General features: G+C 48.8%; 1 protein-coding gene across 1 annotated transcript in view; it reads right to left on the minus strand.

Moving 5' to 3' along the window:
• Positions 1-13,478, minus strand: part of LOC146075867 (uncharacterized) — a 124,964-nt gene that overhangs the window by 96,360 nt on the left and 15,126 nt on the right. The gene's annotated exons all lie outside the window — the stretch shown is intronic.

Below are 13,478 nucleotides of genomic sequence, written 5' to 3' on the forward strand. Positions count from 1 at the left end.
CTTTCATACGGAAAAATGTCCGAGTGGTCTACAGCACTCGGTGCTGCCTGACCGCTCGGTCCATCATTCGATGGTCGGCGACCATCGGAGGATGGGGGAGGTTCCCACAGATGGGGGAGGTGTTCACATGAAACATCCACTCGCGATCCGTTCGGTCGGCGTTTTACCGCATTCGGACGGTGTGAGCGATCCGTACGGTAGGCGGGGCTGGGAACACTCGGATCCTGTCCGAAATACGCATCCGTCCGAATCAACCAGAATAAGGGCCTAAGTGAGAGTGCCATAAAAGGTAACTTTTAATGATTTATTGTAAAATTGCTTTATTTACTTCAGCAAAATATATAAAAATAAAGAATTGTGTATAGAAACAAAGTGTGAATTAAAATAAAGCTGTGTGTTATTACCTTGATGCGTGTGTTATTTATCTGTTATCCTGCTCTATAAATTTCAATTGTAATATTGATCCTTGATCATAACCTGCAAATTTCCCATCAGCACACCTGGACCAATGTTATCCATGGGATTGCCGCTGGTCATTCAATGGTTAATCTGGTAATATACAAGAATGGAAATATAGGATATGACCCTTACTTGGCGCACTGTAGCCTCTGGTTCGTACTAACCCGTAGTTATCACCCAATAACTCAAACAATAACAAATATTACAGAGATGAGAATTCCAAACTTCCTGATGCGCAACCGGTCCAGATGTTGTTCAGACCATCAACACTTCAATAAGTCTCTTCATATATGTGTATTCTCACCACATATATTTCCAAAGGTTTGGGAAACAAATTAGAGGAGAAACCAACAATTAGGTACAATTCGGTGTATTGATGAAAAAAATCTACCAGTGGGATGAGCAGGAGAATATAAAAGAGGCGCACCCTACTCACAGTGTGAATAGCACTGTATGTGCACGTAGCGTGTACTTTATCCTCTGATCGATTCTCTATGCTCTCCTCTTCAGCTCCAAATGGTGTGTATAGAAATAAAATAAAAATAAACAATAATGTGTAAATCCGTTTATTCCTTAGTTTTAATTATTATCACCCCTTGTGACAGACAACGGGAAGGATCTCTTATCAGCGTACCTCACTCACCCAATATACGGGGGGAGGTACAGTACACCTATAAAGGTTTCTTTCCCTTCCAATGAAGCCAATTTAAGCAATAAAAGGTGCAATGTCAAAATAGAAGGGCGTACCCCACTCACGGTAGAAATGATGAAGTATATGCCCGTAGCAGGTTCTTTTCCTTGTGACTTCCTAATTATTTGTAAGTGGTCAGGATTTCTCCATCCAAAGTGTATATATAAAAAAAACTAGAGGAAACAAGCAATGTGTAGTCTCGTCACAGTTGATGTGCATATATCCCAATATTATATTGGCATCTCCTATTTACCCGGAGAAATAAAAGAAGGTGTACACAGTCGCACCGGGACTCACACTTTTGAATGCTTTCTTAATGTGCATAAAGGTATCTTTACGTGGTAATAAACGTGATGTAGGTGTCCTTCACCAAGTGCAAGAACCAGGGAAATTTATACCCAGTGTAAGTAGTATCTATGAATAGTAGCAGTGTTGGTGTACCAGACTTACGGTTAGGTAAGTCTCTATACTCATATAGCGTTTTCTTTAGCCTCGTGTTGGTGGTATGAACTGATAGATCCACATCCAGTCATATGGCCAGTATGTAAGAGGCAGAAAAAATGGAGAAATGTCTCAATGTTCCTCACAGGGAAGAAAATCTTCACTTCCCTTACTGCAAGTGTTCAACAAAAGCAGCAAAGATCCTTTTCTTTTAAAGGTAATTTATTCCAACAAGAAGGTTTAAAAGTCCTCCATGATGGCAGGATGCCACAAAGTCCAAAAATACAGAACACAAGACCCACAGCGGTCATACAAAAAACTTTAAAAACATGAAAAAATTAAAAAATGAATAAAACATACATACATCTAATGTAGGGTCGAAAAGAGGGGATGGCTGCTCACACTCCACACTGGCTGTCAGATCAAGGCGGTAACAGACTGGCCAACACCCAGGACTGTCAAGGACATCCGACAATTCCTGGGCTTCGTGGGATATTACCGGCGGTTTGTGAAAGATTTCGCGAAGATCACCATGCCGCTGTCCGGGGGATCCCCAAGGGCGAGTACCACAATAAAACTGTAGTAGAGTGGACCAAGTCTCGCTAGGACGCCTTTGACCAACTGAAAAAGATTCTCACAAGAGACCCTCTCCTCGCTTACCCAGACTACAGTCTACCATTTTGGCTATACACCGATGCAAGTAAGCAGGGACTAGGGGCAGTGTTGGCTCAAACAGCACGGACAGGAGAGGGTCATCGCCTACACCAGCCGAAGTTTGAGAAAAACGGAACGGAACAACGCTAACTACAGTGCGTTCAAGCTGGAATTCCTGGCACTGGTGTGGGCAGTGACGGAAAAAATCCGGGACTACTTAGCCGCTACCCCCTTCGTGGCAGTCACCGATTGTAACCCCCTTGCACACCAAGAAACAGCCCGGTTGGGTGCCTTAGAACAGCGTTGGGCGTCCCGCTTGGCCAATTACCAGTACCGAGTGGAGTACCAAAGTGGACGCTGCAATACCAACGCTGATGCCCTCTCACATCTACCCCTACCTCCTGGAGAAGAAATCGAGGACAATAAGGAACAAGTCGAGATGCCGGCCTTCACTAGACCGACACAGAAACCCCCACAAGTGAATGCAGCTTCTGCCGCCAGAGAAGAAGAGGAGTCCGCTGACAAAGAATGGAGAGGGTGGCAGTGACAGTGTCCGCACCTCCAGCGGATCAAGATCCTTCTAGCAACAAATAAGAGCCCCATGAGGGCTGAACGAGAAGCAACCCCTGCAGAATTCACACAGCTGTGGAGACAACGTGAAAAACTTGAAGTGATTCGGGGATTGTTGTATCGCAGGTGGATTGACCCAAAGTCACATTGTCCACGGTACCAACTGGTCGTTCCCCGCCCAGCCATCAAGATCGTGCTGCAGGCATTCCACGACCAGTCGGGGCACTTTGGAATCCAGAAAATGGAGACCAACCTAAGACAACGGTTTTACTGGCACAACCTTCGACAGGACGTGGAAGAGTGGTGTAGGACCTGTGTGAGCTGCGCAGTGCGGAGCCTGCCACGGAGCAAGAGAAGGCTCCTCTCACCCCCATTGTCAGCAGTCGGCCATTGGAACTAGTGGAACTGGACCACGTGAAGTTAGAGCCCTCCCAATCCGGGTTCAACTATGCCCTTACTATCGTGGATCACTACACAAAATTTGCTGTGGTACTACCAGTCCGGGACCTCACAGCTCGAACTACAGCCGAAGTGTTCTGGCGAGCCTTTGTCACACCCTATGGCTTCCCGCAACAGATTCTAATGGATCAAGGGCCATCCTTCGAATCCGCTCTCTTCCGAGAATTGTGACCCATACGGGTGCAGAAAGATTTGCAGGACCCCATATCACCCCCAAACCAACGGTTTGTGCAAGCAGACTAACCAGACATTCATCAATCTACTGAGAGCTGTGTCAGCAGAAAAGCGGTCTGAATGGCCTACGTTACTGGCAGAACTGACATTCATCTACAACAACACTACCCACAGCTCCACAGGGTACTCTCCTTACTTCCTATTAATCGGACGCCCCGGAAAGTTGCCAGCTGACCACAGCCTGAACATCCCTGACACCCCTTCCCAACAAACTATACGCACCCTGGGTGCAAGAACACCAGTCCAAACTAGCAAACGCAGGAGCCTTGGTCGCCCAGAAGTCGGAGCAGATTAGAGACCGCCAGAAAATCAACTAAAAATCAAGAAAGCACAAGCTGAGCTCATACCTGTCGGCACCCCAGTGTTCAAAAGAAATAACTGCCCCAAGAGTAAACTCGATGCTAAGTGGGAATCGGATCCCTACGTGGTGGCAGAAGAACCGCGGAATACAGCAGCATTCTACTGCATCACCAAATGCGATGGCACCCACTCCCAGTGGATCCATCGCAACCAGATCATACCGTATCCGAATCAAACCCCAGTATATTCCAAGTCAAACAGCGAAGAAAGCCTAGAGCAGTGGTCGCCAACCCGTCGCTCACGAGCTACCGGTAGCTCAAGGAAGCAAATTGGGTGGCTCGACCACTGCCGCCCGCCTGCCCATCCGCCTCCTTTTCTAACCCCCTCCCTAAGTGTAATTCGCCGCCGACGCTAGGGGAGGAGAGCGCATCGTACGTCTCTCCTTCCCCTCAGTGTGTAGCCCTGTGACTGAGCTGCCATCAGCCAATCAGAGCTCGCGGGCCGGCAGCCAATCAGGAGCCGTCCCGCGAGCTTTGATTTGCCCAGTCACAGGGAAGGGAAGCGGCACTGAGCACTGCAGCAAGCCAGCAACCGGGGCCTAGTCCTCCGCGGCCTGCCGTGAACCACATCCCCATCTGTGCTCCTGCTGCCCGGCCACCGCGCAGTCGGTTCCGGAACCCCGGCCTATGCCAGCAGCGGCATGGCTTGGTGTAACCGGACTGTGTCTCAGCACCACCGGTGTCTGGAGCGTCTCACTGTCTGCTGCTGCTAATCTCCCAGTGCTGCTACTGCTGCGGTCACGGCGCTGCCTCCACTGCGCTGACCTACAGTGTAGCCCGAGCGACAGCGGCCAGTACTGCTAGACAGAGCCAGCTGGGCACCACTATCTCATACTGTACCCCTGTATAACGCCACCCTACTGCACACACGTCACTTGTGTGCCATGTGTAGTGATGTTATCATACCACAGTATCCTCCTATCACCCTCTCTATAACACCATCCTCCTATCACCCTCTCTATAACACCATCCTCCTATCACCCTCTCTATAAGATCATCCTCCTATCACCCTCTCTATAACACCATCCTCCTATCACCCCCTCTATAACACCATCCTCACATCACACCCTCTATAACACCATCCTCACATCACCCCCTCTATAACACCATCCTCACATCACCCCCTCTATAACACCATCCTCACATCACATCAGCCTCTCTATAACACCATCCTCAAATCACACCCTCTATAACACCATCCTCACATCACATCACCCTCTCTATAACAACATCCTCACATCACATCACCCGCTCTATAACACCATCACATCAGCCTCTCTATAACACCATCCTCAAATCACACCCTCTATAACACCATCCTCACATCACATCACCCTCTCTATAACAACATCCTCACATCACATCACCCGCTCTATAACACCATCCTCCTATCACCCCCTCTATAACACCATCCTCACATCACCCTCTCTATAACACCATCCTCACATCACACCCTCTATAACACCATCCTCACATCACATCACTCTCTCTATAACAACATCCTCACATCACATCACCCTCTCTATAACACCATCCTCCTATCACCCCCTCTATAACACCATCCTCACATCACCCCCTCTATAACACCATCCTCCTATCACCCCCTCTATAACACCATGCTCACATCACCCTCACTATAACACCATCCTCACATCACATCACCCTCTCTATAACACCATCCTCACATCACATAACCCTCTCTATAACAGCATCCTCACATCACACCCTCTATAACACCATCCTCACATCACATCAGCCTCTCTATAACACCATCCTCACATCACCCCCTCTATAACACCATCCTCACATCACCCCCTCTATAACACCATCCTCACATCACATCAGCCTCTCTATAACACCATCCTCACATCACCCCCTCTATAACACCATCCTCACATCACATCACCCTCTCTATAACACCATCCTCACATCACATCAGCCTCTCTATAACACCATCCTCACATCACCCCCTCTATAACACCATCCTCACATCACACCCTCTATAACACCATCCTCACATCACATCAGCCTCTCTATAACACCATCCTCATATCACCCCCTCTATAACACCATCCTCACATCACCCTCTCTATAACACCATCCTCACATCACATCACCCTCTCTATAACACCATCCTCACATCACATCACCCTCTCTATAACACCATCATCCTATCACCCCCTCTATAACACCATCCTCACATCACATCAGCCTCTCTATAACACCATCCTCACATCACCCCCTCTATAACACCATCCTCACATCACCCCCTCTATAACACCATCCTCACATCACATCACCCTCTCTATAACACCATCCTCACATCACCCTCTCTATAACACCATCCTCACATCACATCACCCTCTCTATAACACCATCCTCACATCACATCAGCCTCTCCATAACACCATCCTCACATCACCCCCTCTATAACACAATCCTCACATCACCCTCTCTATAACACCATCCTCCTATCACCCCCTCTATAACACCATCCTCACATCACCCTCTCTATAACACCATCCTCACATCACATCACCCTCTCTATAACACCATCCTCACATCACATCACCCTCTCTATAACACCATCCTCCTATCACCCCCTCTATAACACCATCCTCACAACAGCCTCTCTATAACACCATCCTATCACCCCCTCTATAACACCATCCTCACATCACCCTCCCTATAACACCATCCTCACATCACATCACCCCCTCTATAACACCATCCTCACATCACATCATCCTCTCTATAACACCATCCTCACATCACCTCACCCTCTCTATAACACCATCCTCACATCACATCACCCTCCCTATAACACCATCCTCACATCACATCACCTTCTCTATAACACCATCCCCCTATCACCCCCTCTATAACACCATCCTCACATCACCCTCTCTATAACACCATCCTCACATCACCCTCTCTATAACACCATCCTCACGTCAACCCCTCTATAACACCATCCTCACGTCACCAGTCACAGGGAAGGGAAGCAGCAGCACTGCAGCAAGCAATGGATGACGGAGGAGCCAGCCAGCTCCAGCACTGGACTCTCCTACCCCCGGCAGGAGAAGGAACAACAACAGTGAGTTCTGCTGTGAAGGTATCTGCGTCCGCTCGCCACGCTTCGGGCTCGGTGGCTCGCTGCGCTCGCCACACTTTCTATTCTAAACTCCACGCCGACGTGGATAGTGGGGGTATGAAAAGGTCATAGGACGTGTACCGCCGCCGCTCGCCACGCTTCGGGTTGGCATGGATAGTGGGATTTACAAGGTCAACAGCTGTTGCGTCGACTAGTGCCACTGTGGACAGGTTTAAGTTTTGCACAGTGCATATGGATTCAGACGCTAAAGCGTCTAAATTGTAGCGTCTGCATTTTGGGCACCCCCTTTGATAGCGGTGTGCTGAGTTTAGACGGAATTAGACGCTACGCTGATAACGTAGCGATGCGCTGAGAACAGCTAGAGCGGCACGCGCCCAGAGTCTGGCAGGCTGCCAAGTTTCATACAGACTGTGCGCGCGACGGCGCCGTGAAACTACACAAGTACCGTTTATTTTGCCACAAGTAGCTCACATCCCAAAAAAGGTTGGAGACCACTGGCCTAGAGAATGAAGATCCCGTCACAAGGTGGTCCCAAGATCCGTTGGAGCTGATGCTGAATGTTGGATGGGCCATGCCGCTTCTTCCGAATGTACCGATTCAAACCAGACCGAGAACCAATGAACCGGTTCCTGAACCTGTCGAAGTAGCACCTCCTGGGGTCGAGGAGAGGCATTCGGTCCGGAGCACGCAAAGCGTGCCACCCCTACGGTACCGACAATAGTGCCGTTAGTATTTACAAGTATGTGATTTACAAGTGTGTGATTTACGTATGTGGCCCCCTACAAAAGGGACAGAGACACTTGGGCCTTATATTATGTCTGGGACTTCGTACAGAGCTCTTGCGACCCTCAAACTGATGCCTGAGGACCGGCATCCTTTGAGCATGGGGATGTGTGGCACTCCAACCTGGGGTACCCCGTAACCCTAAGGTGCCCCATAGAGGACGCATAGGTGGTTGTCAGGCAACCCACTCACCGCAGTGGAGACCTGGCAGCCGGAGGAGAGACACGCAGCAGGTGCATGTTGGCGCCATGACGTAGAACAGCGCCCTGGAGCTGACCTGGGTTTTGGGTGACAGGCCGGGAGCGTGAAAGAGAGGGGCGGCGCGGTGGTGACGCAGAGAGGTGACCGGACGCATGAGGAGAGAGGAGCCCTGGAGAAGATCCCGCGTGCACCAGGAGTCCAAGAGAAAGAGAGCCCACGCACACGGAGAAGAGGAGCCGTGGAGAAGACCCCGCCTGCACCAGAAGCCAAAGGGAGGGAGAGCCCGCGCGCACGGAGAAGAGGACCGGAGAAGCAGCCAGCAGACCGGAGGGGCGACTGAGTGTGGCAACACTGTGGCGCCCACACTAGTGTGCCCTCCAGCAGAAGAGAGGGAGCTTGCAAGACTTCATTGGCAGCAGTCGGAGCAGAGACCCCCTCACCTACAGCCAACAGACTGGACATCGGGAGACCCTGTAGTGACGGGCAGGAGCCTGCAACTGGTTCCAGACAACAGGTACCATCCTTGCCCGCCACCCCAGGCAGACCTCCGCTGTGCCCACCATCACAGACAGTCACCTACCCTGCCTGGCACCTCAAGGCAACCCCTCTATACCGCTGACCCTACATTTCCCCTTCCCAGCACCTGAAAACGCACCACTCTCTTACCCCTGTTCGGTGAGGAAGCTCCCGTTCAAGCCCTAATACTCCCTGCCAGGATCAGAGGACACACAGCCCCATTTAGGGGGGACATACCCCGGGCCAATTGGAACAAACGGATGTTTGGAAATAGTCCCAGAGAGGCTCCCAGATCCCACAGTTACCCCTACAGGACCCTGAGTCATCCCCATCAAGTTTAGTGGGGTTACTTTCCCAGTTCCACAAGGAGCTAACTTTACTGTGTACTCTATGGCAAGGCTGTTGTCTCTTTGGGAAACAGCCCCACCTTGTGGCCAGAGTTGATAACGCCAGGATTTAGTTCCAGTTTATTTTTAAACACTTCCGGAAGTTACTTGCATCCCAGGAGCACCACCCGAGAGGGTGAATATCAGGGGACTCACTAAGGGACTGCAGAATAAGATACGTCCTCAGGTTATACTACATGTTTCATTTTGTCTGTATTTTGTATAGTATTTTCTGTATACAGTAATTGCATCGTAGTGCGTGGCTAGTGCCACAAGTGTTACTGGCAATGCTGAGTGAGAGTATTTTTTCCTCAGAGCACCTGCCGGTCTGCAGGACTAGTCCCCTCACTCTCCAGCGACACGGGAAGGTTACGTTCATAGGCGTGCGCACGGTGAGTGCCGGGGGTGCACAGGCACCTCCTAATGACAGGCATCCCCGCACGTATGCTGCAAGGTCCGACATCACAGAATACCATTTTTTTCCCGGGAGCCGGCTGCAGTGACAGAGGTGTGAAGAACCTGGCTGCCTGTTGGGGGAGCTGAAGTGCACAGAGCAGACAGCTCCTCTCAGGCATTACTTAGCAGCGCTGGCCGAGTGGCCGGGTGAGGAGTGAGCCGAGGACTACCTCCTGGTGTTTGAAATGTGCTGCAGGTGAACTGGAACAGGGGGGTTTGTATGTTATACAGTATGAGCAGGCTATGACTTTGTTTTAGAGGGGGAGGGGGATCAGTAGCGCACGCAGGGGGGGGTTCCGAGTACCCAGAAACCTCCCCAGGAATCTAAGGGCCACTGTCTGAAAGCTGAGGGTCCCCTCTTTCCAAGAGTACAAGAATTTTTAAAATCGGACCTTGGGAACCGGAGATATCTGACTTCAAAGCAGTGGTCCCCATCCAAGCCTGTTAATTGCTCTTCCCAGTCAGATATTTCAGGTTCTGTCTAACGTAGAGTTTTTCTGAGGATATATTCCAAAATCTGTGACTCTCCCCCTTTGAAGGACACTAGAAGCTTGTCTCTACTGTTCCCAGAACCAGAGATATCAGCCTTCAAGCAGCTGGTTACTGCTCCAGCTCCACACACCTGGTATGTAGTTTTATATCCTCATTGGCGGATTGCTCTGCCTCCTGAACTCTGATCCCCTCGACCCCAACACCATTTGGTAGGTGGGATTCTCTAGTTTTTAATTCCATTAAAATCTAATAAATCTATTTCCGGGAACTGGAGATATCTGCAGTCAAGCAAGTGTCCCCCCACCAGAAAATTATGAATAATAAGCCCACTCCACTATACACCCCTCCTCTTAAACATCCCCTACCACCCTGGAAGTTATGTATCAGTGCCCCTTCATTTAGCCCAATGTCCCCTTCTCCCGCCATCTGTGCAGTAAAGGGGTAATTAGTGGAAATTACTGATCCAGGCCCTACATGCTGAGCGGTTGATATAATACCCCTACCACCCACGGGACATCAAAACATATACTGGGTCACCTAAGTGTCCATCTCCGTACTTTGCTCCGCACCTCTGGAAACCCCCTTCTGAAAATCCTGCGTTTGCCCCTGAGGGGGATGGTACAAAACGTTGTAATTATATTGGCCTAATAATGATGGCTGCTTTTTTGTTATGTCATAAAGGTGTGTGTTTATCAGCTTTTTGTAAGTATACTGTGTGTGTGCATAGGGAGGCTGTGTATATGTATACTATGTGTGTGGGAGGGGACTCTGTGTATACTACAGTACATTGTGTGTGTGCATGCTGTGCCTGTATATATACTATGTGTGTATATATGTGTGGGCTGTGTATATCTGTATATGTATACTGACTGTGTGTGTGTGTGTATATAGTATATAGTATATATTTTGTGTGCATACTGTAGGGGGGCTATATATATATATATATATATATATATATATATATATATATATATATATATATGTATACTATGTGTGGGGGGGCTCTGTATATGTATACTACATCTGTATGTGTGCAGGCTGTGTGTGTATGTAGGTGCGCAAAGGGGGGCTGTGCATATGTATACTATGTGTGTGGGGGCCTCTGTGTGTGTGTGTGCGCGTGCATGCATAGAGGGCTGTGTATATGTATACTATGTGTGGGGGGATCTGTATGTATGTATGTATGTGTGTGCGCATGCATAGAAGGCCGTGTATATGTATACTATGTGTGGGGGGGCTCTGTATGTATGTGTGTGTGTGCGCATGCATAGAAGGCTGTGTATATGTATACTATGTGTGGGGGGGCTCTGTATGTATGTGTGTGTGTGTGCATGCATAGAAGGCTGTGTATACGTATACTATGTGTGGGGGGGATCTGTATGTATGTATGTATGTGTGTGTGCATGCATAGAGGGCCGTGTATATGTATACTATGTGTGGGGGGGCTCTGTATGTATGTGTGTGTGTGTGCATGCATAGAAGGCTGTGTATATGTATACTATGTGTGGGGGGATCTGTATGTATGTATGTATGTGTGTGTGCATGCATAGAGGGCCGTGTATATGTATACTATGTGTGGGGGGGCTCTGTATGTATGTGTGTGTGTGCGCATGCATAGAAGGCTGTGTATATGTATACTATGTGTGGGGGGATCTGTATGTATGTATGTATGTATGTGTGTGCATTCATTGAGGGCCGTGTATATGTATACTATGTGTGGGGGGGCTCTGTATGTATGTGTGTGTGTGTGCATGTATAGAGGGCCGTGTATATGTATACTATGTGTGGGGGGGCTCTGTATGTATGTGTGTGTGTGTGTGTGTGCATGCATAGAGGGCCGTGTATATGTATACTATGTGTGGGGGGGCTCTGTATGTATGTATGTGTGTGTGCATGCATAGAGGGCTGTGCAGTGTTGCAAGTAAGGGGGTACGGCGTGGTACGGAGTACCTGTAAGAAATATGTTGCAGGTACGCAGTACCACTTACCCCCTGACCCACTGTCAATTCTATTTTTATTTTAAGTCTAAATATAATGCATCCACAGCCTGCACACCCAGCGTTATGATTGGTGCTGTATGCAGCTACCGGCTACTGCTGATTTAGCCTGTCACACTGACAGGCATCAGCAGTGCCGACAGCATGAAGAGCAGGCTCCACAATTGTAAGCACAAGCTGCTCGGCTCTCCCCCAAGCAAGAGCCAACCCACCCCCAGTCATTCCATGTTTCTCATTCCCTGTCTCCTGATGCCACGCCACTATTGTCATTTAGACACATGGCCACGCCCATTTTGGTGGAGGCTATCAGTACCACCAAGAAAAAAATTCTACTTGTACCACTGGGGCTGTGTATATGTATACTATGTGTGGGGGGGCTCTGTATGTATGTATGTGCAGGGGCAGATCCAGGATAAAATGACAGGGGGGGCACCATGATAAAAGAGGGTTTAGATGGGGGAGGGGCGGTGTTAGTGGTGCCAGTGTACATGCTAAGAGAGCGGCAGAGAGAGGGTGGGAATGGGATTAAAAATAGGCCCTGGCTTTTAAAGTATGCAGGCCCACCATGGCGAAAAAAAGTGAAGGATGTAGTTGTGCGTGCGCCGATGGCGCGCTCCGGAAAAGGGTGTGTGGCCACTCAACAGGGGGCATGTCCTTGAGTGTAGTGTACAACACTATATACAACTTCTACACATTATGCAACAAAATACTAGACCCCATTATACTTGCCACTTACACATGATGCCAAATGGAATGAGCCAAAATTCACATAATGCCACACGGATTGAGCCAGAATTCACATAATGCCACATGGATTAAGGCAAAATTCACAATACACTTCATAAACAGGGACATTGTCCACCAAACATTGTCCACCATTACACATTTACACCATAATGTCCATTACACGTTAAGTTACACACCATTATGTCCATTATGTATTATGCCAAACACCATAATGCCTATTAAAAATTATGCTACATAAGTGCTGCTTATCTACATGCTCATTGCCAAAGGTTCCATGCTCATTGCCAGAGGTTCCATGCTCGTTGCCATATGGGATTACATGCTCATTGCCAAGGGGGAATACATGCTCGCGGTAAATGGGGGACAGCCTTCGCCAGGCAGAAGTGATAGCCACTGACAGTGGCAGAGCCTGGCTGTATTCAGAGCACTGCAGGTACCGGCTCTTTTAAATAATACCCCTTTCACACCAGAAAATGCATTCCCAGGTTGGCCCTTTTTACACCAGCCTAGTCCCTGCATTTTCTGGTGTGAGGGGGAGAGAAAACCACCCCTCCCCCCCTTTAACCAGTTATTTAATTTAACCGGCTATATCTTCGGAACCAACTGACCCATTTACATGAGACAAGTAGCATATTGAAGAACTTTTGAGTGGGCGTTGAATGATTTTGGTCCAGTGAAACTGGAACGTTTGGTTCCAGAATAATCTGCCCTCAAAAAACATGAACAGCCATGAAATTACATGTCAAAAATAAAAAAAATCGGTTTACACACAATATCTCTGGAACCGATTGACCGATTTGGACCAGCCTGGTATCATATTGAAGGTCCATTTAAAATTGAATGAGATCAACCACAAGCTTCTGTGATGCCAGAAAGGGAACTGGCAACCCTCGGAACTGGGTGGGGGTCAGAATTGAA

The sequence above is a fragment of the Crinia signifera genome, chromosome 4 (assembly GCF_055691185.1).
Source record: "Crinia signifera chromosome 4, ASM5569118v1, whole genome shotgun sequence".
Lineage (NCBI taxonomy): Eukaryota > Metazoa > Chordata > Amphibia > Anura > Myobatrachidae > Crinia > Crinia signifera.